The sequence below is a fragment of the Eschrichtius robustus genome, chromosome 16 (assembly GCF_028021215.1).
Source record: "Eschrichtius robustus isolate mEscRob2 chromosome 16, mEscRob2.pri, whole genome shotgun sequence".
Lineage (NCBI taxonomy): Eukaryota > Metazoa > Chordata > Mammalia > Artiodactyla > Eschrichtiidae > Eschrichtius > Eschrichtius robustus.
Window position 1 is genome coordinate 48962011 of NC_090839.1, and position 26143 is coordinate 48988153.

General features: G+C 47.3%; 1 protein-coding gene and 1 pseudogene across 6 annotated transcripts in view; both read right to left on the reverse strand.

Annotated features, from left to right (window-relative positions):
- Positions 1 to 6084, reverse strand: part of RIN2 (Ras and Rab interactor 2) — a 230951-nt gene extending 224867 nt beyond the window's left edge. For 2 of the 6 annotated variants that reach the window (XR_011076831.1, XM_068565237.1), the window contains exon 1: positions 5887 to 6081. The gene's annotated coding sequence lies outside the window, so the exon portion shown is untranslated. Of the gene's footprint in view, positions 1 to 5886 lie in introns of all 6 variants that reach the window. The other 4 variants (XM_068565234.1, XM_068565232.1, XM_068565238.1 and 1 more) reach the window with 3 other exon arrangements.
- A 9994-nt stretch (positions 6085 to 16078) lies between these two features.
- Positions 16079 to 16121, reverse strand: LOC137750797 (U6atac minor spliceosomal RNA; annotated as a pseudogene).
- Positions 16122 to 26143: the final 10022 nt, after the last annotated feature.

Consider the following 26143-nt stretch of genomic DNA (forward strand, 5'->3'; position numbering starts at 1 on the left):
GATGTACATATGGCCAACAGGCATATGAAAGGATGCTCAACATCACTAATCATGAGGGAAATTCGATATCGCCTCACACCCATTAGAATGGCTATTATCAAAAAGACAAGAGATAACAAATACTGGTGAGAATGTGGAGAAAAAAGAACACTTGTGTGCTATCTGTGGGAATGTAAATTGCTGCAACCACTATAGAAAACAGTACAGAGGTTCCTCAAAAATTTTAAGCTAGAACTGCCATATGATCCATCAATTCCACTTCTGGGTATTTATCCAAAGAAAAGGAAAACACTGACTTGAAAAGATATCTGCACCCCATGTTCACTGCAGCATTATTTACAATAGCCAAGATATGGAAACAACCTAAGTGTCCACTGACGGATGAACAGATAAAGATGTGGTACATATATATAATGGAACATTATCTAGCCATCAAAAAGAATGAAATCTTGCCATTTGCAGCAACATGAATGGACGTTGAGGGCATCATTCTAAGTGAAATAAGTCAGACAGAGAAAGGCAAACACCTTACGGTCTCACTTATATATGGAATCTTAAAAACACACACACACAACCAAGCTCATAGATACAGAGGACAGATTGCTGGTTGCCAGACTTGCAGGTGCAGCGGGTAGGGACGGGGAAGAAATGGGTGAAGATGGTCAAAAGGTACAAACTTCCAGGTATAAAATAAATAAGTCATGGAATGTAATGAACAGCATGGTGACTATAGTTAATAATACTGTATTGCATATTTGAAAGTTGCTAAAAGCAAATAGGTCTTAAAAGTTCTCATCACAAGAAAAAATATTCTGTAGCTCAACAGTGACGGATGTTAACTAGACTTATGGTGATCACTTCACAATATATAGAAATATTCAATCATTAAGTTATATACCTGAAACTAATATGATGTCTGTTAAAAAAAAATTCACAACCTGGGGTAAGCCTGGGCCCTGGTCAATCACAACACATGCTGGCCAGGAACTAGCGGGTTGAAAGTTCTGGATTGTCCGGCTCATAATCAATGCAGGCTCTTTCTCTTTCCTTCCCTGGACCTGGATGTGGGCTTCTAGGTTCTACCTTGACCCCATTCTGCTTGGCCCGTGGCCTCTCTCTGGGTGAGTTCACCAACTCCCCCGCTCCAGTCCCCACAGCACCCCAGTGACTCCCTGACTCTGGCTGCCTATTGACAATTTCTATCAGGTAACATACAGGACTTTAAAACTCAGCGGGTTGGAAATCACACTCAGTATTTCCTCCCCACCCTCTTCCTTGGCCACAAATGCAGAAGGACACACACACACACACACACACACACACATGCACACGCACACGCACACATCCTCTCACGAACACCCACCCCATCTGATAGGCCCATTTTTCTCAAAACATTCCTTTCCTTGACCTCTGTGACACCACCCTATTCAATTACAGATCTCTAAATGAGCTACTTAGATTCTGTGCTTTGGAAAAATCTATGAGACAAATTGTAAGATAATTTGCTCAGCACTGGAAACCTAGAAATGCCTCCATCCAAAAGCAGACGGACGTTAAATTCACCCAGCCTCCCTCTGATCATGGCCTCACCTTTCCCAAGGCTCCTCCTAACCCACCACTCTCCTCTGAATCCCTGAAATACGAACTCTGGAATCCACTGTTCATCTCCTCTCTTAAATGCAATAAAGCCTGAACAGCCAGGGTCACTGATCTGTGAAAAGTACCTAACAGTAGATTGCAGGCACGCTCTAATTCAAAACAATTTCAAACAATGGGTGTGTCTGAACTGGGGGCTGTACCTCCTGCAGCGGGGGACCTGGATGAGGGATGACCATCAGCAGCCCTTTGTTTCTGATCCCAGGCACTCAGACAGTGACTGTCGCTTCCTCTTCACGAGTAAATGTAGACATAGATGCCCTACAGGATCCACAGCTCCCAGGGGGAGAAGAAGGTAGGCAACTGTATTTCCCACTCAATGGGTGCAGTCAACCAAGACGAGCCACCATCAGGACAAGAGCCCCTAAGCAGCCACTCCATAGAAACAGCTGCATCTGAGGGGTTCTCCGGGGAGGCTGGGTGAGCTCTGCCTGCTTCCAGCAGCATGAAGGGCCCATGCTCTCTAGGGCCTGTCTGCATTGTCTACCCAATTCCTCCAGTTCCCTCAGATCTGATCAAACCCGGGAGAACTGACTCGTGTTAATCAGATGCATAGAAGCTGGGGAACCAACAATTTACTCTAAATTTGCAAGAGGGCATTACTGTGCCTTTTAAATGTCCAGAACATACATTTGTTTACTATTCTGCCCACTAGTGGTCCTTGAACACTGCCTAGATGTCAGAAGGTTTTGAGTGAACTAAGCAACATTTCCCCAAGTGGACCTCTTAGAACACTGGATCCGGAAGATGTTCCATGGTTCTGTGGCCAAAAGAAGCTGGCAAACATTACATGTTATGGAGTCATCCTAAAGAGTCCCAAGGCACATAATGATAATAAAGGCACTGAAAAGTCCTGCAGTGGAAAACCTGCTTAACACTAGCATTTCTCTAAAGCATTTTACCCAAGTAACTCCAGTAATTCCTTAGTCAAACTGCCTCCTAAAACACCACTGTGTAAATTCTGCTCTGGACATACACTGCGTGGGATGTGCATCTGAGCAGGGCCACCTCTAGCAAGTCAGCAGTGGTTCAGCAAAGTGAACACTGGGCCTGGAGCCCTGGTTCCAACTTTGGTGCTTTGACCTCTCCAGGCCTCTGTTTTCCCACCTAACAAATGGAATTGTTAGTATTGCTGTGAGAAACAACTGAGATATTATCTGGACAAGCATTTTATAAAGCACTATAAAAGTATTATCTGCTGGGACTTCCCTGGTGGTCCAGTGGTTAAGACCCCGCGCTCCCAATGCAGGGGGCCCAGGTCCGATCCCTGGGTTGGGGAACTAGATCCTGCATGCCACAACTAAAAGATTCCCCGTGCTGCAACTAAAGATCCCTCACGTGGCAACGAAGATCCCGCATGCCACAACTAAGACCTGGCGCAGACAAATAAATAAATAAATATTAAAAAAATAAAACGTCAAGAGCAATAATAGTGACATTAAAAAAAATATTATCTGCTAAGGATATACTTATTGCCCTGTAACTCCTCAAGACGCTTTTTACAGGGGGATACTTCTGTTCACTTGTTCAACACCCATTCCTTAAGTGATAGAACTAGGAGCTGGGGCTTCCCTGGTGGTGCAGTGGTTGAGAGTCCGCCTGCCAATGCAGGGGACACGGGTTCGAGCCCTGGTCTGGGAGGATCCCACATTCCGCGGAGCAACTGGGCCCGTGAGCCACAACTACTGAGCCTGCGCGTCTGGAGCCTATGCTCCGCAACAAGAGAGGCCGCGATAGTGAGAGGCCCGCGCACCGCGATGAAGAGTGGCCCCCGCTTGCCGCAACTAGAGAAAGCCCTCTCACAGAAACGAAGACTCAACACAGCCAAAAAATAAATAAATAAATAAATAAATAAATTTTTAAAAAAACTAGGAGCTGGCTTTCACCCTTAGGAAGTTCACCGTGGGCAAATGGCGGCCATTGCATATTGCTCATAAGTAATACACACCCAAGGAATTCTGGTGCCGTACCAGGGAGAGGAGGAGGGAGTTCAGGGAATCCTTGCCAGCTGAAACCACGAGGAATCTGGAAGGATCGTCAGGAGGCTTGGATATACAAGGGGAATGGGACGAAGAGCAAAATGATGGAATGCAGGCAGTGTGTGCTGACTGGGCCCAGTTGAGGTTGACCTCCCAGCGTTGACTGCCCTTGGACAGAGGAGAAATGAGTTATCTGTCTCCTCCAAGCAGAGGGGGAGGATTTACCTCTGAAAAGAGGTATTTCTGGAGAAGGAACTCCTCTTTGTTGTGGGTAGTGGCCCTTGAATTTGGCGAAGGGGAGGAGGACCTCAGGCCGGGAAAAGCGGGCTGCTGGGAAGTTATCTCTGAACAAGCGCATACCACAGAGCTGGGAGTCAAGCTGCTCCTATCTGCCCCTGCATGGGAGTCGGGAGTCAAGGGTGGACTATTTTAGGGCTCCTTCTCTACTCAGATAACCTGTCTGTGGGACAATGTCTCCAGACAAAGAGGTCACGGTAGCAGGTTGGTCTTCTCACGTCCCCAGACTCCAAATGCTGAAAGCAGAGTCCCCAAACCCCAAAGCTCCTGTCAACCACCAGTCTTCTTTCTAGAGTCCCAAATGTGAGTCTCCCCCCCAGGCCCCTCCCAACCCACGGCCCCCGATGCCCTCTGTGGAGGTGCCAGAGCAGGGACTGCACGATTGTTCTAGAGACACGTTGGAAAAGAGAAAATGCCCACCTTTATGTCCACTCGTCAAAATACTCTCGCATATATGAACTGGGTAAAAAGTTAGTAAGAGTTCCACAGTCAAAAACATAACCTATAAAGTATAAGAATCTGAAAAAGAATATACATATATGTGCGTGTGTGTGTGTGTATAATTGATCACTTTGCTGTAACCTGAAAATAACACAACACTGTAAATCAACTATACTTCAATTTTAAAAAGTTTCATAGTAAAACCAAAAAAAACCATGACTATATACAAAGTCGGCATTGCATAACCTGCTGCATGCCACTGTCAAGCCTCATAAACCCCCAGGTGGGGTCCAGATAAACAGGGCAACTGGAAACACTGCTTCCATTGAACAATGATGCAAGGTCATAACCACAACCCGGACTTGATGTAAGATGTTGATATTTTGTTCACTGTGGATTTTTTACATGAATTTTGATGTTTTTCAATATTGCATTAAAACACTATTTTTCTTAATGACCGAGTTCCGCCAGATGTTTGCTTTTGCTGCAATATTTACAAAGTCCTGTTGGTCCGAAGAGTGCTCTGGGGTTTCCTTGTTGATGACAGCATGTTCCTAAGAAATCCCACTGTGCCTGAAACCCTCAGGCCTGCAAGAAACTACCGCTCCACAGCGCTCAGGTTCGTGCGCGGCTTCCTCTGCTGACTTAGGAAAGCCCCCCCCCCCCCCGCCAGGATCTGAGAGCTCTGAGGAGAAGCGAGGCGCCGGTTAGGGCCCAGGGGGTCGGTCGCGCCCTGTATTTCTTGGCAAGACATCACAGGCTTTAAAGCTGAATTCTGCAAACTCCCCGCCGTCCCGCGGCCGTCGAGGGGCGCGGGTGGGTGGACGCTGCGCTGGTGGGAGCCGAGGCCAAGGGTGGAGGCCGAGCCCGGGGGGTGGGGGGCGAGGAGGCCTCAAAGTGGGAAAGTGGCCCCCTTGCTTCCCGGCAGGAACCCGGGCTCCTCCTCCGCTGCCATCAATCACCGCAACAACCCCAGTGCCCCCCTGTCCGGCTTCTCCCCCCGGGGGAGGAAATCCCTAGCCCGAGCGTCCGCCCCGCTCACGGGCTGAGCGCACGTACCCGGTCTGCGCCGGGCAGCCGGGCGTGCGACCCCGCTCCGGGCCGCGCGCGCCTGCGCGGGGCGCACTTGACACCCCGTAGGCGTCCCCGCAGGTAGAACGCAACCAAAGTCCCTACCTCCTCCGCCGCGCGCGCCCGCACCCGCACCCCGTGCCCGCAGCCTCGGCGGCCCCTCACCCCCCCCTCCCCCCGGCAGAGGTCTGCTTAAGATCCTTGCCCGGAAGCCCACCGTGCCCCCGTCCCGGCGCCCCCATTCCCTGTTCCCCCCTCCCCCGCCCGTCCTCAAGACCCCCGAGGCCGCTCGCTCGCTCTGCCCCCAGGCCTCAGGGGAGGAGCGTGCGAGGAGCAGCACCCGTGCCTCGAACCCCGCAACGCCCCCGCCCCAGTCTAGGAGTCTCCCGGCGCGCCGGGTGCGGGCACAGGGGGTGGGGTCTCCGCTGCCGCCGCCCCTTACCTCGCGCAGGCCCTCCCCGCAGGTCCCGGAGGCGGGGGCGACCGGTGACCCCGCGGACTAGCGCGGGGCTGACTTTCCCCGCCCGGGAGGAGCAGGAGGAGGAGGAGGAGGAAGAAGAAGGAGGGGAGGTGGAGGTGGAGGGGGAGGCGAGGGAAGGGCTTTGTGTCAGCCTCCCGCCCTCGCTCGGCTCCAGCACTAGCCATCCCCCTCCCCCAACCGCTCGGGAGGGATGGGGCGGGGGAATCCGAGGGGGCGAGGAAGGCGCCTGCGCGACCGGGGCCCCCAGCGCCCCCGGTACCGCCCACCCTCCGCTGCGGGGACGCGCAGCCTCTGCGCTCACCCGGGGACCAGGGACCCAGGCTGCAGGGAGGAGAGAGCTGGACCAGAAAGTTGATCTAACCCGGAGCGAACTTGGCTGGCCCGGCTCCCGCCCCGCCTCGGCGCCGCCGCCCGGCTCTTCTCACTCCCCGGGGAGGACCGGACTTTTGTTCTCGAGACTCGGCCCAGTCTCCTTTCTGTCCGCCCATCACAGAGCAGCACACACGCTTGCACCCCCTTCCCGTGACGAGCCCCGCCGCCCCCCAGCGGACCCAGATCCGCCGCGCGGGCTGGGAGCCCCAGCTGGGGAGGCCCGCGTGGGCGCGGCCCTTTGTCCCCGGTTTGGCCGCGCCGTGTCCCCGCCGCGAGGTGTTTTGCTCGTCCTAGCTGGGTAGGGGGCCGCCTGCGTTGGTTTCTGTGTGTTCAGGGCCACCCAGCCCCGGCCCCGCGGGAGCGAGAGCGGCGGGGAGGAGGGATGTGGTTTGGCTCCGCGCTGGGAGACCTTTATCACCCCTGGGAAGGCGACGCGGACAGGCGGGGAGCTGCTGGCCGGTTGCCGGCCAGGAACCAGCAGTCGTCTTTCTTCCGAGTCGGGCGGGTCCCTGGTGAGCTGCTGAGTTTTCCCACTTCCCCGCTGGGGAGAGCACCTTTGCAGAGAAATACCCAACAGCGTTAGAGTTGCCGAAGTAGCTGGTGTCGCAAAAAAACCCGCAAAGACACCTGTTTCGGACAGAGCAGAAAAAGGAAACGAACGGACAAAGACCTTATTTTTGCTCCTGGTCTGCTTCAGACCAGTAGCCAGAGAGGCGACTTGGATTTCACTGGTGTCGGCTCTTGTGAATCCTGCCTTCTAAAATCCCCAAATTTATTTTTCATTTGTAATCAGCTCAGCTCCCAGGAAAACATAGCCCACTGTGCTTCTCTTCTGTTCCAAGTCAACCATTCAATAAAGAATTGAGCACCTGCTATGTGCCTGGCACCGCTCTAATGTTTGGGATGAGCTGGGGAACAAAAGATGAAAAGATCTTTGTTATTGATTAGAAACAAAGATCTCCCTGCCTTGGTGGAGCTGGCCTTCTGGCGGGGGGCAGGGGCAGAGGGTAAACCATGAACATCAATAAGTTAATTATCTGGGATGGTAGAAGAGGTGATAGGGAACCAAAGAAAAAGTAGAATAAGGAGGCCAAATAAGGAGGTTGGGGAGTGCTAGTGTGTGGTGCAGTGTGTGGGATCCAACAGGTGGGGTGGTCAGAGGAGGCTTGCTTGAGAAGGTGGTATTTGGGCAGGTGAGGAAGGGAATACCTGGGGAGAGAACTAGGGGCAAAGGCTCTGAGCCGCTGGCTGGAAATCGTGAGGGTCTGAGTGGAGAGTGATGTGGTCTGGCTATATTGCTGAAAGATGGGCCTGATGCTGTATAGGAGCGTTGACCGTAAGGGGCAAAGATGGAAACAAGTTGGGAGACTGTTGAGATAATCCTGGCTGGAGATGAAGGTGGCACAGAGCAGGGTGGTGGCACTGGAGCTGGAGAGAAGTATGGATTCTTATTTATTTTGCAGGTAGAACCTTCAGGAATTCCTGAAGGTTGGATACGTTGGCAGAAGGGAGAAGTAGACAGAGACAGACCTGGTCCCACACCTCTCCTCCTTCTCTCCCTTCTTCCGCCGGATTGATTGTGTTTTGTAGACAAAGTGCCCCAGGTAAATGCTGAACAGGTATGGCCTCTGCTCCTTTCTTCCTGTTCTTTTCCCTGTCTCCCTTTCCAGGCATCCTCCTGAAAACTTCCTCCGTCTTGTGGACACAGGCTCAATCTATTCCAGAACTCGGGGCCCATTTGGCCCTGTCCCCTACCCCACCCCCCCACCGGAAAACATCTCACTGTAGAGATGGATTTGGGGTTATTCATCAGAACTATTTATTGAGTAGCAACTTTGTATGTGCAAGCACTGTTGTAGGCTCTGGGGCTATAGCAGGGAACCAAAAGATAAAACATTGTGTTCTCCTGGAACCCACGGTCTCATGGGGAGGGAGGCCAGAAACCAGACAAGCAAGGAAAATATGTGACATGGTTGATGAAACGCACCATGGAAAAAAATTAACCTGGGGGGGGGGGTGGGGAAGAGAGAGTGCTGGGGAGGCTGCAATTTAAAATAGGTGGTCAGAGAAAACGCCATGAAAAAAAACAAACAACTCTAAAATAACAAGCCTTGGACCCTCTCAGGGACTTACACTCGGCAGGTTTGGCCTCCTGCTCTGAGTCCCTGGAGATGGCAACACGCACTCCAATCAGCCGCAGAGATCACAAGTGCTCCAGGGGCACTTCTGTCAGCTGAGGACCAGCCAGCCAAGAAAATGTCATTTCTAATGAAGTTATTTCCCTTCCAGAGTAAACCAAGCAGCACTGGTCTGGAAGCATTGCCCAGAGCTGGCAACTCAGCAATTTGTTTCTCTCCTCTGTTGAGCAGGGCAAGTAGAGGTGAGTGTCCTGTGCACACAGAATGACCTCAAAAGAGTGGTTTTGTACTCCAGGGTCTGAGCTGTACCGTAATCACAATAATAATGATGGCCCTTCCTTATTTTTTCATCTGCAGTGGTAATGGGTAACATTACCTTGCTCAATCCCCATAGCCACCCTGAAATTAATTGGGGCTTTCTTCGTGACCTAGTATATGATCTATTTTGAAAAAAAAAATTTCCATATTTATCAGAAAAGAAGGTTTATTAAACACCCCCCATAATCTAGTTCATACTTAGCATATAGTAGTTGTTCAAAACTGTTTATTACTGAACTTGAACACCAATTAATTAAATGTGAATTCATCTTTTATATTTATTCTAATTCTCCATGTCGTTTATTTTTACTATTCTCTTTGCCAATCTCCTAACGGATATCCTGCCTTCTCCCCTACCCACCTTCTTGAATAAAATGGACTTAGGGCAGATGTGTTAACATCTTCCCTTTCACTTGGAGTTTTGACATTTTTCTTTGAATTTTCTACCATTCATATTCTAGCATTTTCATGCTGTTACACAGTACATAAATATTTACATGTACTATGATTTTACCGTGGATGGCATAGTTATCAGTATAATAAACCTCCTTTGCCCCATTAAGTGTGTTTGTCCTGATTTATTCTGAAATTCATATCATGACCCCTGCTTTCTTTGTGTTTGTATTCATTTAATAAATTCTTTTGTCTATCCTCTATTTTAAATCTTTCTGCATCTTTTTATTTAGATGAGTCTTTTTGAAGCAACTGAATTTTCGGTTATATAACTGAATTTTCTTTTTAAACCCAACTGGTGAATTTGTTTCCATTTTTGCCATCTTGTTTTATGGTTTGGGGGTTTTCTAAACCCCTGCCATTTCCTGAGTTCTATGCTTTTGGGTTAAACTGACTGTACCTTATCTCTTCGTAGCTTCTCCAGTCATTTGAAAAGTGTACTTCTTGTTTACCCGGAGTGGTTCATTCAGTCCTGTATTCAATTATGATTCTGTTCTGGGTGGCAGGCATAGTTCCAGGCACTGTGGCTATATGATAAATATATGAGCCTAAGAAGAATCTGAACAAACACATGAAAAGAACCCTTATCTCCTCTTTGCTTCCTCGTATATTTCAGTTAACTTTTTCACAATCACTCTTTGTTCAACCTAGTTTATAAGCACTTAGGCTTAATCACTTTTGGGGTTTTCCTGTGAAGGCTCCTATGCACATGTAAAAATAGAATTTGTGTGCTTTACTTCTGTTGATCTGTTTTACGGCAACTTAAGCCTTGGGCCCAGCCAGAGACTCCAAGACAGAGGGAAAGTTTGCCTCCCCTACACTATGCAGATAGAACCACCAGGGCACGCTCCTTTACATCTCTCCTGTGTTACATTTGGATGCAATTTAGATTACACTTTAGTTGAGTTTAGCCATCAGTACATTGACTAAATTTGGCGGGTGACTTAAAAAGAGTAAATATTTGTTGACATTAACTGAAAAAATATTGTCTCCTTTGAGAAAGTTGAGTTACAATGAAACACCTAGGATGGCATTTTCGAAATTGTGTGTGCACGTGCTTGCCTGTGTTTGTGAGTGTGTTTATACCCCAAACCTTCCCCAGTGGGAGGACAAGTCTTCAGGGCATGCTGAAGAAGTCCTGTGGAGGAGGGGGAAGAGGAACCCCCTGCCCCATTCCGCTTAGGTTTTCGGGGGGAGCACTTGGATGAATAGTGGTGCCCTTTTCTGAGACAGGAGCAGTTTTGAGGGAATGAGAAATAAAGACTCCTGGCTATCTCTGGTTTATTTGAAAACCGCCTGCCCTGACTCTGCCCAGGTACACCGCCCAGGTACACTGTGGGATTTACCCTGCTGTCCAGTTCCCTGCTTACGTCCCAGGCCCAGGCCCCCCGTTCTTTCTAGTCTTTGCTTATATATACTGGGCTTTAGGATAGAAACTTACCTCATTGAATAATTATTTTTATTCTACCTGACTCATCTGCTGAGAATTAATTGTATCTGAATTGAGATTTCAATTCTATGTATAACAATTATTTAGATTTCATTCAATGTTTAAACTCGTTTCAATATGGATCACCTGTCTTTTGTATCGTGTCTTTGCGAATGTTAACGATTTCCCTTTTCATCCACTAGAAATATAGCTTAATAGATTATAGCCCAGCCAGACTATAACATGAAAACTTTTTTTTCAGGGACATAAGGGACATGAGTTTGCTGAGCACACTTGTGTCTGAGAAACCTTATCTCTTTACACACGAATGTGTGTGGAATTCTTGCTTTCTGTGATGGACTGTCTGCAGAGCTGGCGCTGGCCATCTCTCTCATTCCACCGTGTGCATACCACTCTTCCATCAAGAGGTCGGTCCATCTCCCCCTCCTCAAATCTAGCCTCACCCTCTGACTTGCTTTAACCATGGAAAAAGTGATGCTGGGTGGCTTTGCCTTAGGACTTCAAAGCCCTGGCAGCCCCCATTTTGCCTTCATGAGATCCAACGCCATGTAACCTCGTGATAGGCCACTGAATGATGGGACACCACGTGGAGAGAGTCTGAGACTGGCAGCTGCTCCTGCAGACATGTGAGTTGAGCCATCCTGGACTGTCCAGCCCTGAGCTCCCACTAAATCAGCCATGGGAGCGACCCCAGCTGACACCACTCAGAGCAAAAGGACCATCAGCGGGGAGCCTAGCCAACCCACACAATGACATAAGTAACTGTTTTTGTTTCAAGTCTCTAAGTGTTGGAACAGCAAATAAATAACTGATCTCTTGTCTCTTCAAAACTCTATTATAACTTTGCTTCATTACTTTCTAACATTTAATCTTAGTGAGAAGTCCTAAGTTCAGCCTGATTTGTTTTTCTTCATTATCATAAGCACTGCTTTTGCCTGCTTTTAGACTTTTTCTTCATCTTTCTAATTTAAGCATTTTTCCAGGATGTGTTAGAGTATGAGTACCATCTCACTGGTTTGGTATGCAACACAAACATTTTGATTTTTGTCTGTAATTATTTCTTATGCAGCTTTTAAAAACTTTTCTTTAGTGATATCTCTGCCTATTGCTTCTTGTTCTAATTGTTCTGATTTCTTTGACTAAACACGAGTCAGCAAACCACAGCTTGTGCCCCAAGTCTGGCCCACCACCTGCTTTGTAAATAAAGTTTTATTGAAACCCAGCCACATTTATTTGCATATTGTCTGTGGCTGCTTTTATGCTTCAACAGCAAAGTTAAAAAGCTGCAACAGAGACCTTATGTATTAAGCTTGTCTTTTTATTCTGATGCTTTGACATCTTGGGGCCTTGCTGACAATGAACGGGGGGCTTCCCTTCCCTGGGTTAGCAAATCCCTAGAGAAAGCAAACATCTCACCCTCTGAGCCTGCCTTTCATATGAAAACCCGCCAATCAAAACCCACACCCCAGCCACTTCCCTCATCAGGCTCTCCCACTTGGGGCCCTGTCCACCTGCCCTAATCTGGCACCCAACGCCAGGTACCAGGCAAGAAGTAGGGACAGTCACTCTACCCCAGAGCCCGCTGAAGTTAAATTCAACTCGCCAATCCTAAATCTGCTTACCCTTCTTCACCCATTCCTTCCTGCAGAAACCACGATAAAGTCTCCCGCCCATGTTTTCCCGTGGACCCTCTGCCTCCTGACCCACCCTGGTGCTTCCCCACGAGGCCCCCTGTGGTGTGCTGTGCCCCCTCCTCTTGGAAACTGTGAGTGACAAACTGTCTTTTCAGTGGCAGTCCTCTCCTGAGCTGTTGCCTCGCCAAACCTGAATAATAATAAAACCTACATTTTAAAACATCATCTTTCTCACGCAGCCTGAAATATTCACCACCTGGCCCTTTATTGAAAAGTCTGCTGTCCCCTGGACTGGGCCACCTGTAACTCTGAAATCACGTCACTCTTGTCCCAAGGACGCGTCTTCCTCACCCACCATTTGCTCTGATGTTAGGCTGAAATGGCTTTTGTCAGTCACCATTGCCAGGATGTTGCCAATTCCGTGGGCACTTCCCTCTCTTCATTTTACCCCACACAAATTGATTTCCCTCATATAATTAAACCCCATTTTCTCTTGGCTTCTATGCCAACAGCATGTTCTCTGGATCTGCTCCTCTTTCTTCTCCTTTGCTGCCTCTTCCTGTGACACCAGCCTCCAGTGAGTCCCCCCCTCCCTTTCCCGTGCCCCATCCCTGTACACATTCACTCTCTCTGGGGAATTAATTAAACACTTTATCTATACCAATGATCATGAATCTGTAACCCAGCCCTGACCTCTCACGTGTTCGACAAACTTCTATACTTGACAGTCCTCTTACATCTTCTACGCTTGGAAGGTAACAGCTACTCAGTGTTTTCATACCAAAGTTAGAACTCCTAATTTGCTCCCCTAAAACTCTCCCCAAACTTCCCTATCTCTGCATTTTCCTTAATTTCTTGCTTTTTCTTTTTTTCTTACCTTTTTTCTTCCAGTTTTATTGAGATATAATTGACATACAGCACCGTATATTGTACAGTATACTGATTGGACTTACATACATCAATCTGATACAACTGATAAAACAATCAGTTTAGTGAATATCCATCATCTCTTATAGATGCAAAGTTGGAGAAATAAAAGATGTTTTCCTTGTGATGGGAACTCTCTTAACAACTTTCATATATAACATGCAGCAGTGTTAATTATATTTATCATGTTGTACATTACATCCCTAGTGTTTATTTATCTTGTAACTGGAGGTTGTACCTTTTGACTACTTTTAGCCAATTCCCCCCTCCCCCCACCCCTGCCTCTGATAACCAGAAATCTGACCTCCTTTTTTATGAGTTTGTTTGAAGTATAATTGACCTACAGCACTACATTAGTTCCTGTTGCACAACAAAGTGATTCGGTATTTCCATACATTTCAAAATGATCCCCAAGATAAGTCTGTTTACAAATCTGTTAACCTACAAAGACTTAACTTTTGCTTTTTCTTTAGTTCCAACTACAGACACATCGATGACACCTTCCTGCTCTCCCCACAAAACTAACCTGAACCTGTCCCCTTCTCTCCACCTCCGTTGCCCCCAGGCTAGGCTGAGCCACCACCACGTCACAAGCCCTGGAGCCTTCTCCCTGGAAAACTGCATCTACTCCTGCCCGCTATGGGGTTTTTCTACACACAGCCGGCAGAATGATGTACTGCAGTTAGAGGGGAAATTGGATCCCATTCCTTTCCTGCTCACCCGTCTGGCTTCTCATCATTCTTCAGGAAATCCAAAGTCTTTCTCAAGGCTCACAGAGTCCTCACACTCTGGCCTGTGCCCTGCCTTTAACCCCATCACCCCCCAGCCACCCAACTCTGGTCTTCCCTTTGTTCTTTGAACACACGGGGCTTATTCCGGCCTCAGAGCCTTTGCACGAGCTGTTTTCTCTGTGGTCCTTTGCATATTTGCACCGCTGGCACAGAGCGCACTCTTGAAGACTTTATAGACCTGAGGATGTTTTTATTACATCCTCACAGTTCAATGACAGTTTGGCTAGTTATAAAGTTCTAGGTCCAGAGTCATATTTATTCAAAAATCTAACTCCCTGGTCTTCTTGATCAGAACACGGCTGTTGAGAAGCCTGAGGTCAGTTTCATTCTTGCTCCATTGTAGGTGGTCTGCTTCTGTCATCTGGAAGCTGAAGAATAATAGCTTTGTCTTCAGTGTGTTTGAATTCCACTATGATGGGGTCTGAGCGTTTTCCCCATCCACAGTGAGGTGCCCTATGTACCCTTCCATCCGTAGACTTTCATCTTTTTTAATTCGGGGGAAGTTAAAGACACGCCTTCAAATTTCTCCTCCTCTCCTTCTGGATCTGCGCGTTGACTTCTGTCCTCCGAGCCTTTTAACTTCTCCACCTCCCATCTCCAGTCTCCCCCGAGGCCTCCTTGGAGAGGTCCTTGATCACGGCTTCCTGCTCATCGGTTCTTTGCATCCATTTATTTTACTTATTTATTTTTTAATTAATTAATTAATTTATTTATTTTATTTTTGGCTGTGTTGGGTCTTCGTTGCTGCGCGAGGGCTTTCTCTAGTTGCGGCGAGCGGGGGCCACTCTTCATCGCGGTGCGCGGGCCTCTCACTATCGCGGCCTCTCTTGTTGCGGAGCAAAGGCTCCAGACGCGCAAGCTCAGTAGTCGTGGCTCACGGGCCCAGTTGCTCCGCGGCATGTGGGATCTTCCCAGACCAGGGCTCGAACCCGTGTCCCCTGCATTGGCAGGCAGATTCTCAACCACTGCGCCACCAGGGAAGCCCTGCATCCATTTTTTTTCTTTTTTTTTTTTTTTTTTCTTGACGCCGCACGGCTTGTGGGATCTTAGCTCCCCGACCAGGGATCGAACCCGGGCCCTCAGCAGTGAAAGCATGGAGTAATAACCACCGGACTGCCAGGGAATTCCCGGTATCCATCTATTCCTTATTCCACCTATCATTTTCTGAATTATTATTTTTCATATAATATTTCCACTTGTTTCCCTTTTGTGTGATGTCTGATTCTTGTTTCATATGGCTAATTTCTCCTTCTTAACATTTTTATCAGGCTTATTTGAAACTTTTGGTGTGGCCATTCCAGTAATTCTGCTTCAGGTGGTGTATGTTTACATTTGCTGCCCCTTTCTGGCAGTGGTACCCCTCAGGCATGCATTCTGAAGGTACTGGCTATTCTAACTGGTATATGTACTGGGGGAGGGTCCAAGCTTGGCTCCAGGCTGTGTCACTCCTCGTGAGCGTAAGGATCTGTGTACTCGTTTTCTATGGCTGCATGTCACATCGCCACACACGTAGCAGCCCGGCATAGCACACCTGTATCATCTCACAGTTTCCGTGGGTCAAGAGTCTGGGTGCAGCTTAGCTGGGTTTCCCGTCCTCACGAGGCTTCAGTCCAGGTGTTGGCAGGAGCTGCGACCTCAGCTGAGACCCCTGCACCCTCCTCTGGATTCTCTAAGCTCATGTGTTTGTTGGCAGAATTCACTCCCTTGCAGCTGTGTGACTGAGGCTCTTGGCTCGGCAGCAGTAAATTAAGACCAACCAAATGAGAACAAGGAAAGGCCATTTTTTCAGAGCTTTCAATAGCAAGGGAGTCGGCCACCATTATTTGAGTTTGGCAGAGACTCGAAGGCAGGTAGGGGGTTGGGAAAGCTTTACAGTGGAGAAAAGAGGCAGCTTCAGTTCAGGTGTGCCCGGACCAGGGCTGCTGGGCTGGGGAAGCAGGAGGCGGGCTGACTTGCTGTGAGCGTCCTATGTGACTGGTTCGGGAGCATGTTTGGCTTCTCTACTTGGTCCCACGTTGGAAATCGGGACAAAATCAGGAGGCTGTCAGTTATTAATCAAGTTCTGGTTGTTTTGTCAAGGGGAGCGTTAACCTTCTCTCCTTTCATACGACACAAGTTCTGGGCACTTTGGAACAATGCAATGGCTACAGAGGGCATTGTTTGGCTTCCTGAACCAGTGGCTAGAGACAGTGGTCCGATGTCCTACAATCCTGGTTACTATAGATAACGGCTTGGTTTCTGGGCTGGTTGCTGCAGGTTGTGGGTCAGAGTTCTCTTTCTACCTATGGCCTGGCCACTGTCTGTTGGTACACTGTCCTCAGCTCCTAGAGGCAGCCCCTGGCACATGGCCCTCTCCTTAGGACGTTCACAACATGGCAGTTGCTTCTTCGGGACCAGCAGAGAGCATCTGTCACTCTAATGCATCCTAATGTCACCGAAAATTCAACTCACTATCAAGTTAAGAAGAAATAAAAAGGAATTTTATTCAATCCAAACTGAAGGTTATAACCTGGGAAGCAGATTCTCAGAAAGCTCTGAGAACTGTTCCGCCTGTTAGAAGTGGAAGGCATAGTCATATGCATTTTCGAGACAAAGGATTATACATCAAAGTGACATCCGGATATTTTACATAAAGCTCACTAAGGACACATAGTCCCGGTAAGCACCTACAAAGCGAGCAGCAAGTCACCATGACTCCCTACGGAGCTGAGAAAGAACACTGTTCTTTTAAGAAGTTGCATTGCTAGCATCAGAAGAAAGAAAAAAATTGATCTTTACGTTGGGCAGGCATTCCCATCTTTGAGGAGCTCTGGTTCACGTGTAATTCAGATGCACGCTGCACAGCGGGGAAGGAGGGAGGAGGCCCAAACAAATGCAGAGAGAGAATTTTATGTTTACTTTTTCTTGTCCTGCCTTAAAATATAAATTTTATTTCATCACTAGTAAGACGGGGTTTTTTATATATGTCGTTATGTATTCACAGGAGCGACAGCCATACCTTTGCCATGTTCTATAGGCTAGAAGCGAGTCACAGACCTGCACAAATGGGAGGAGAGGATTACAGGATGGAACTCCAGGGGTGGGGAGCATGAGGGCCTCTGACCCCACGTCACACTCTGCCTACTGCAGTGGGGGAGGGGAGGGGCCCTTGAGCAGTGCCTCAAGCCCTGGAGAACATTTGTTGGTCACGCCCATTACTGGCTTCCACATCCCTGGTCCAGGTTTCATCTTTAAACTCGTAGAAGAAGCAACAGTGGGAGAAAACCATTTCCCCAGGCTCTGCCAGCCCCACCCTGGGGTCTCGAGGAAGGAATGCCCAGGGGCTGCTGGTCCTGGGAGCCTCCCTCCAGGGACAGTCACCACAACGGGATTTGGTGCTGCATCCAGGATGCTGGCTGATTCCTTTGTGGAAAAAGCCCGTGGCCACTGTTGCAGGGTAGTGGGGGCCAATGGGGAGAGGCAAGAGCAGAAATTAGAAGCTTTCTTCTAATTAAAAGTGGGGATTGATCACCTAATCCGCTACCCAGTTCTCTGTCTCTCTAATGATGTAAGTGAAAAACTCTGTTCCCTCAAATACCATCACATGCGTCTGTAGCTTTACTTGTGTCTTCCGTGGCTTCCTTCACATGCAGGATCCTCTGGCTCCTGCTACGGGGTTTCTCGCCCATTCCTCTCCACCATCAGTGCTCTGTTATACAGGGGGCAGCGGGGCTCAACCTTGGCCGTACATTACATGCACCTGGAGAGCCTGATAAACCCCTGAGGCCCAGGTCACAGCCCTGACCTATTAGTCTCTAGGGTGAGGTGCCGGCAACAGCGGCTTTATAGCTATCAGGTGATTCTAATATGTAGCCAAAGTCCTAGAAAAGTCTAGAAGCTGCAGCCTGTAAATCAGTTCTTAGCCTTGCTATACTTGGGGATCACCTGGAAAGCTTTTAAAAAACAGTGTTGCCCGGCCCCCAGCACCAGAGGTTCTGAGGGAACTGGTCTGGAGTGTGGTCAGGATTTTCCAAAGCTCCACAGGTGATGGCAGCATGCAGCCAATGGCAAGAACCGCTGGCAAGCGGCGAGAACCAGATAGCAAGGTGCTCTCAGGGAACGGGCTTGGTCCTCTGCTTTTCTCAGTAAGAAAAGGGGCACGTGCCCAGTTTAAGTGTGATTGATAATGAGCGTGGCGAGAACACAAGGGTGTGTTGCTTTTGTCCTGAAAGTTGAAACGATCAAGAATATTAGCTCAAGGATAGATCAGGTTCCCTGCTGTAGGCTAGTTTTCTAAAGGAGCCATTGGAATTCCCCTTTGCTATCGCATTCAGCTCGCGTTTTGATTTTGTAAGTAGTGTTAAGCCCCCATGTCCTACATCGGGTAGTCACCTTGAGCTTGAGAAGCCGTCCCCAAACGTGCAGTGAGGTCACCGTCCACTGGGGTTGCCGAGGGACCCGGCCGGAGCCTGAAGGGTAGATCCGCTCGGCTGGAAGGAGAGAGCTGGAGCAGCCAGGCCCGAGGTGCAGAGCTGGGCCCTGCAAGGCGTGTTGAACAACAAACCCAACAGATCTGGGAGAGGAGACGTCGTGTAGAGGACAAACGTCATCTGACGGCCTCGGTGACACCGTCACTGTCAGCTACAGATTTACTTTAACAGGTGCGTCCTGCTCTGTAATCATAAGTCAGTTTTCTAGACTTTGTTTAGAGGTTGATTCTACAGACTGAGCACCAATAAACCACATTAACACTGTTATAACCGGTGCTAACTGCAGCCTCATCATGAGCTAAGATGAATTTTCCTTCTCTGTGAATCCAGCGTCACTATTCCCGTGACATTTAAAGGGAAATGTTTCTAGCATCAAGGTCAAATGAATTCTCTTCTCGTCCCCCTTCAATTCCTCAAAATTATGATTGTGCTGTATTTCAGCTCACTTCATGTTTGAATCCTTATTTTCTTAAATGGTCCCTTCCTCAGGAGGTTTCTAATTGCCTTTTTCTTCCTTCTCCCTCCCTCCCTCCTTCCCTCTCTTCCATCTGTCCTTCCTTTTACAATTTTTTATTGTTTCTGCTATCAACAGAGGACATTTACTACCACAAACCTTCAGAAATATCCAGACTTTCAATTCTACAAACTGCTGCAGAAAATCCGCTTTCTCTCTGAAAATGTGCTTCCAGAGACTTCTGCATTTCTGCTCCAATCTGAATTGAGATCTGCAGGGAATTATAGTCCCAAGGCTGTTTTTTTTTTTTTTCTTCCTGTATTTCCAGGGTAGATCCATTGTTTTCTATCAATAGATCTCAAATCTTTTTTTCTTCCTCATTTTATCTCAAGAAGGGCGCCAAAAGGCTAACTTTCAGAGTCTGTATATGTCTGAAAACATATTTCTTTTGCTCTCATGCTTGATTGATATTTTGACTAACAGTGACATTTTAGGTTCAAAATACATTCCCTCTTAATTTGAAGACATTTCTCCATTGTGCTTCACTATATGATGTTGTTGAAAAGAGATCCAATCCATGCTGGTCTGAATCTCCTTCTCCTTATAATTGATCTGATTTTCTTTTCCTCTGGAAAGTTTTCTTAATCTTCCAAGTTGTAAAATTCACAGGGATATGTCTGGGACTGGAGCATTCCTACATTGCTTTGCTGTATCCATCAGTATCCTCTTATCTGCTTTTATCTTCAATAAATTTATCATAGGTTCAAATTTCCTGATGAATTTCATGTAGATTTCATTGTTTTTATGGATTTAATTCCTCTTGTCCACCTTTACTTTCATTTTAAGAGGACTTGGGAAGGGGAGGGAGAGAAATGTGTATGATTAGCCTGCCATTTGGAACACTTTCTAGAAACGTAGTATTTGGATATTAAAGGAAAGGGGGACGCCCGAAGACAGAAAGACGTGGAGATCCTTGACTTTCATCTTGGAGAAATGACTTGGAGAGTCTGTCCCATGCCTCTCCCTGAGTTGCTTGGTGGTTGTTGGCAGTCCTTGGCCTGTGGCAGAATAACTCCAGCCTCTGCCTCTGTGGCCATGTGGCATTCTCCCTGTGTGTCTGTGTCCAAATTTCCCTTTTATAAGGACACTAGTCATTGGGTTAGGGCCCACCTGACTCCAGTATGGTCTCATCTTTACTTGATTATATCTGCAAAGGCTATTTCCAAATAGTGCCACATTTACAGGTTGCAGGGCATAGGACTTGAACATATTGTGTGTGTGTGTGTGTGTGTGTGTGTGTGGACAGGGGAGATACAATTCAATCTGTAACAATTATCAAAGTAAATTAAAAGATAATCAAAATAGTAAAATGTGACAAATCTTGTTATTCTTTGAACAATAGTATTCCTAGCTTTACCAATAGCCCCAACTTTTTCAAATACAGAAAGACTGGTTTATAAATACCTAGATTACTGAAAAATTGAAAACTACATGCCCTCACCTCTGTTAAGCTCCTAATTAATGCATGCAATCGGAAAAAAGAATGATAAACACAAGTAGTCCTCTACCATGAATGGCAAAACAAATATAGAGAAAGTGTGTTCATACAAGCATGAAAACAATCAGTGTATCACAGGGGAAGGAATGCTTCCAAACTCATTCTACGAGGCCAGCATCACCCTGATACCAAAACCAGACCGATATCACTGATGAACATAGATTCCTCAACAAAATACTAGCAAACAGAATCCAACAACACATTAAAAGGATCATACACCGTGATCAAGTGGGCTTTATCCCAGGGACGTGAGGATTTTTCAATATCTGCAAATCAATCAGTGTGATACACCACATCAACAAATCAAAGAATAAAACCGTGTGATCATCTCAATAGATGCAGAAAAACCTTTCGACAAAATTCAGCATCTACTTATGATAAAGTCTTCAGTGTATCTCTTTTAAAAAGGTAACCAAAGTTTGTCTCTTGCTTCATCTTATTTTTAAGGTGACAATAATATTTAAGAATGAGCTTCGTTCATAATGCTTTAATTTCTTTCTTTCTGTAGAATCCCTCCAAATAGAAATTAACACTATATTACGTTTCAATTTTTCACTGTTTTGTGCATGTATTACACTTAAGAGTGAGAAGCATCATAGAACTTTTAATTCCATATCCAGCACTTTTCTTTTCCCAGCCCTTGTATATACTTACAAACCCCCAGATCCTCAAAATGCTCCTGGAACCAGCTCTACCAACTCACTGGTTCCTGCGATAATGAGTTAACAATTCTTAGACCCATACTTGTCCCCTTCTTTTATTTTTGCATGAGAGTTATCTCAAAAAACTTTTTGAGTCTGTGCTTTGACATACTTATGACTTTTTCTCTGTATCCTTGTTTTGGTGGTGGGATATAAGAAGTTATGTGTCAAAGCTCCGATGGTGTGCTTTCTTGTGCCAGGCCCTTGTAGGTCCCCCTGAGGAGGTGACTGACCAAATCCCCTCACTGCTTTGCACTTACGTGTGGCTAGAATCACACAAAATGCCAGAATTAAATACCTCCTTTGTTTTCATCTTGTGCTTTCTTGCAAATGAAAGTCTATGATTGCTTTAAAAAACAGCTATTGTGTAAGGGGAAGAGGGGAGATGAATATTGATAAGAAATCATTGAATCTGCTTTCTAGGGGGCAGGATTTCGAATGGCCTGGACAGCTGTGAAAGAGGCATTAAAACCCATTCCCAGTTGTTTTGTTTTATATTTGGGTTGGGGGTGCCACCTAGGGAAAGGAGTAGGGGGGACAGGAGGTCCCTAGAGAAGGAAAATTCAGAGGCTGTCTGGGCTAAATAGCCAGAATTTGGCATGCAGAGAGCTGTGATTAAATGACTCTCATGAGCTGCCTGAGGAATGTTTTCCTTCTCACTCACACCAACATGACTGCAGGATACCACCAACACCATGGATGACTGTTGGTGCTCCCCTGGGTGAAGAAATTATCCCAGGCCTCCCATGCTCTGGGGGCTGAGTCATCTGTTTCTCCACTTCCTGGCTGTGTTTGCTTCTGGCTTCAAACCTGGGTCGCCATTATCATTTCAAAAATGACAGCCTAAATGTCCTCCCGGTGGGACCTGTCCCCACATTCACTACAAAAAATTGCTGTTATATAAGCCACTCCCCTCCTTGTTCTATTTTCTGCCCCCTTTTGCTACATGCAATGACTTTCTTTGCTGAGCTATTTTTTTCCTCCATAGGAAATCTCTCATCTTGCAAGTGAAGCGAAATCTTATGGGGCTTAAAAGGAAAAATGTAGAATCAGTCCTGGCTTCATTATAGAAAGGCGACAGGCCTGTTTAGTTCATCAGTACCACACAGGAATTTCCAATATTAGCAATACACCTGGCAGCATATCCAAGGGGTCCGCGTCTAAAGAGTGGGGTGAATCTGAAGATTGGGTGAGAGTCACCCTGAGTTAGATCTTGGCCCTTCAATTAAGTTCTCCGCAATTATTCCTTTATCCAATGAAAATGAGGGCTTATTGGAACAAAAACATGACTCTCTTGCCTTCCAAATTCACCAATCCACCCCCAATTTCAAGTGTGTTGTTCCCCATCATCTGTGCCTGTCCCCATTTGGTACTTCCTGTAGCATCCGCAGATGCCAGCAACAACACACAGTGACCTCCTAGAAAAGAGTGTGTGTAAATGGCCACGTGTCCCCTGGAGAGCAGAGCGGCATTTACTGGCAGAGCTTCTCAAACTCAGATGTTCGTACACATGACCTGGGGACCTTGTTAAAATGCAGATTCTGATTCGGGAGGCCTGATTCGAGAGCCCTCAGGAGACGATTCTGCTGCTGGTCTGGGGAGCACCTGTGAGCACGGCTGCCCTGAGGCACCCCTCCTACTTCCGGGCGGCCGGCCTCAGGACCCAGGAGATGCTGGGGCAGAAGGGGCGTCTTCTGGACACCATGGAAGAAAATGTACCATCTTTGTCCGCCCAGTCGGCCCCTTAATACTCTCTATCTGCTCTGCTCAGTACTGCAGCCACTAATCACATGTGGCTCTTTTAAAGCAAATTTAAATTAATTAAACAAGATTTAAAATGTTATTCTTAGTTGCCCGGAGCCACCTTTCAAGTGCTCAACAGCCACTCACGCCTCACAGCTACCATATCAGACAGCACAGATGTAGGACATTTATATCATCTCCGAAAGTTCCAGCTGACGGTGCCATTCTACAGGAATTCCCCAAATCTCTCGTTCTAGTCAAAGCCGCCAGGTGCAGGCCTAACCACACTTTGAGTAGCCAAGACCTACAGGACACACAGCATTCCTTTTTGGATCTGCACAATAAAATATCCCAAATGGTCTGATTATACTTCCACGAGCTGTGATTCTGAACCAGGGACACAGGTAGAAGCACCAGGTAGCCTGAAACAGGTGACCACATCACCCAGCTCCGAATTATGGCAGGGGTGGGGATGGGTAATCATAAATACACTCCAGGTGATTCTAATGTGGGACCAACGACCACTGCTTTAGGACTGAACTCAGTCCCGTGACCAGCACCGACACACAGTGGGGAGGCCTAGGATTTGTCTTCTGGGCTTGTTGTCAAAATAAACCACTCTCCGGGGAGGGGGGTGGGTCTCTGAATAGTGAGCACAAGACTTCTCGGTTTGGTCTACTTGCAGATTTTTAGTGCCTGCACTTTCAGGTGAAGTCTGAGACACAAGATTGCAGCTTTAACAACTATTATTACTTTAAAATTCTAATTGGGACTAGGAAACTTGAGGCCCCTGAGCTGCGAAGTTCTCACACAAGAAGAGGTGTTTTGCAGACATTGAGGGTAAAACTGAAACCTGCCTCGTTTACACAAGTATAGTGGAGAAAGTAAAACATTTTTATGGTAACACATTTCTGACACCCATCAGTATCCCTCTGAAACTGCTCTCAGTGTATCTGTTGCCCCCGGAACGCCCCTCTCACTGGGAAACAGACACTGCCTGGGCCAAGCAGGCCCATGAAAACCACGTAAACAGTTACAATTGAGCTAGTTCATCTCTATGGGATTTGTGTCTCCAATTGCCCTTGTGTCCAGACCTTGCTGGCTCCTCTGAATTATGCCTTTCACAAGAAGGATGCTATTATGGCCACCATGTCATTATCCAAGAGCTTGAAAGTTGGGTTAGAAATGTTCCCTGTCTTTAGTTCATGTATCACAGAACCTGGGTCTCCCGGTACCCCAGCCCTCCCTCTCTGGGGACTTGGTGTCAGCATCACTACTCAGCTGGTAATGAGAGCCCTTGAGGAACCCAGCTCTGCCCACCTCCAGGCAAGCGGAAGGGAGAAGTCAGGTCCGGCTGTGACACGTGACAAAGTGCCAAGTGAGAATGATCAGGACCAGTGACGGATGAGAAGTGGGGGGAGGAAACAGAGGGACCCGGTCTGCTTTCCAGACCACTGACCCACAACCGGGAACTCTCAGAAGAAACAGTGACACATGACGTCACCTCCCTGCAGGGCGTGCAGGGAGACTCACCACTCACCCCGAAAGGCTGTCTTGTCCCAGAATTCACACGTAGAAACTCTGAAACTTTCTGCGTAGCCAGCCCACCCGGGTTAAAACACCACCGGGCCAGAATTCCTTCCTGAAACAGATACCAAAATGGAGTTTACAATTTGGAATTGGATTAGATTCCTTTTGAGAGTCATACGAACAACAACGCTGTTACCTGGTCATCCAAGGCACGTGAAGATCTCTTTTATATCTTCAGACTTCTTGTTCTTCCGCCGAAGGAGTATGCTTGGTTACCATCCAGTCGGCAGGTTAAATTCTGCCTGGGAGTGAAAGAGCTGCCTCCATTACCAAGGGGGCTTGGAAAAAGAAGAACTACTTCACATTCAATTAACTGTAACGTGACACACGTGAGCCTTCCAGTAGCAAAGCTGCCTGGGAAGCTAGCAGTTTACTTGATGGGTTATGCTACCGCTTCTTAGCGCAGGGAGAGATTTCCTTGCCTTCCAGGGACCACCCCTGTTCCGGCATAGCCAGGTATAAAATGTTTTATTTCTGGAAGGGAAGACTTTGCCTTTCCTCCTTGTCCTACCCCTCCCCGATTGGGCATAGCAATATCTAAACCCACTTCCTGACTCTGAGCAAAGCTTTTAGTGGATATAAAAAAATGTGGCTTTTACCATGTCATTCCAGAGCCCAGTGTGCCCCCTGAGGTTCCTGTGGATAAGCCAGGAAGTCCAAGTGAAGGTCAGGCCGCAGGCACAGCCATGCCCGTGATGGTCTCACCTGGGAGAGGTAATCATTTCCAGGTGGGAGCTGATCCAGGCCGACTGTGGATGCAGGTTTCTGAGCCCCAGGCAGGATCTCGAGCTGGGGGTGTTCTGCTCCTGTTTTATAGGCAAGACCACGATGCAGACACGTGTGACAGCCTGAAGCACTTGGGCCATGACGGCCGACGCTGGTGCAAGCCTCTTATTTCTTTTTTGAGTCATGACATCTTTGTTGGGTGGATTTGCATCAAAACAACATTTTTAGATTAGGAACTTATTTAGACATGGTTGTAATGTGCAAGCGGAAGTTTTTGTGTAGAAAATTTCTCCTATATTCACCAATACTTTGTCTTGTTGGAGTTTAGAACAAAATCTTTTTCACCTGGAATGAAATTGGTGGTTGCCTGCTCACATCTCTCTCAATCTAATACTTCCCCAGAATCTTGGCTCTCCTGCATCTTCATCTTAAACCATTTGCTTTGATCTGCTTTAGTTTTAATTTAAAGGTTGTCTTTGGCTGGGAGCAGATGCACCCTGCCAGATGATAGAGAATGTGGGTTTTGAAGAACTGACCATATTTCTATTCCTACCTTCAGCCATTCATAAATCTTCGTGGAAGTAGAAAGAAAAAAGAATTTTGAAAGAATGAAAGAAATAGTACACGTCTGTGTGTGTGTGTTTTCCATAAGCTGTAAACCAATGATACTGGTAGATGCTGGTGTAGGAAAAATGTGGCTTAATGGGCAAAAGACATTATTTACACCAGTGGTTCTGGAAGTGGGACCCAGACCCAGCAGTGGTAGCATCTGGGAGTTGGTGAGAAATGCACATTCTTGGGCCTGTCCTTAGACCTACTGAACCAAAAACTCAGGGGCGGGGCCCCAAAATCTGTATTTTAATAAGTCTCCAGGTAATTCTGATGCATGCTTGA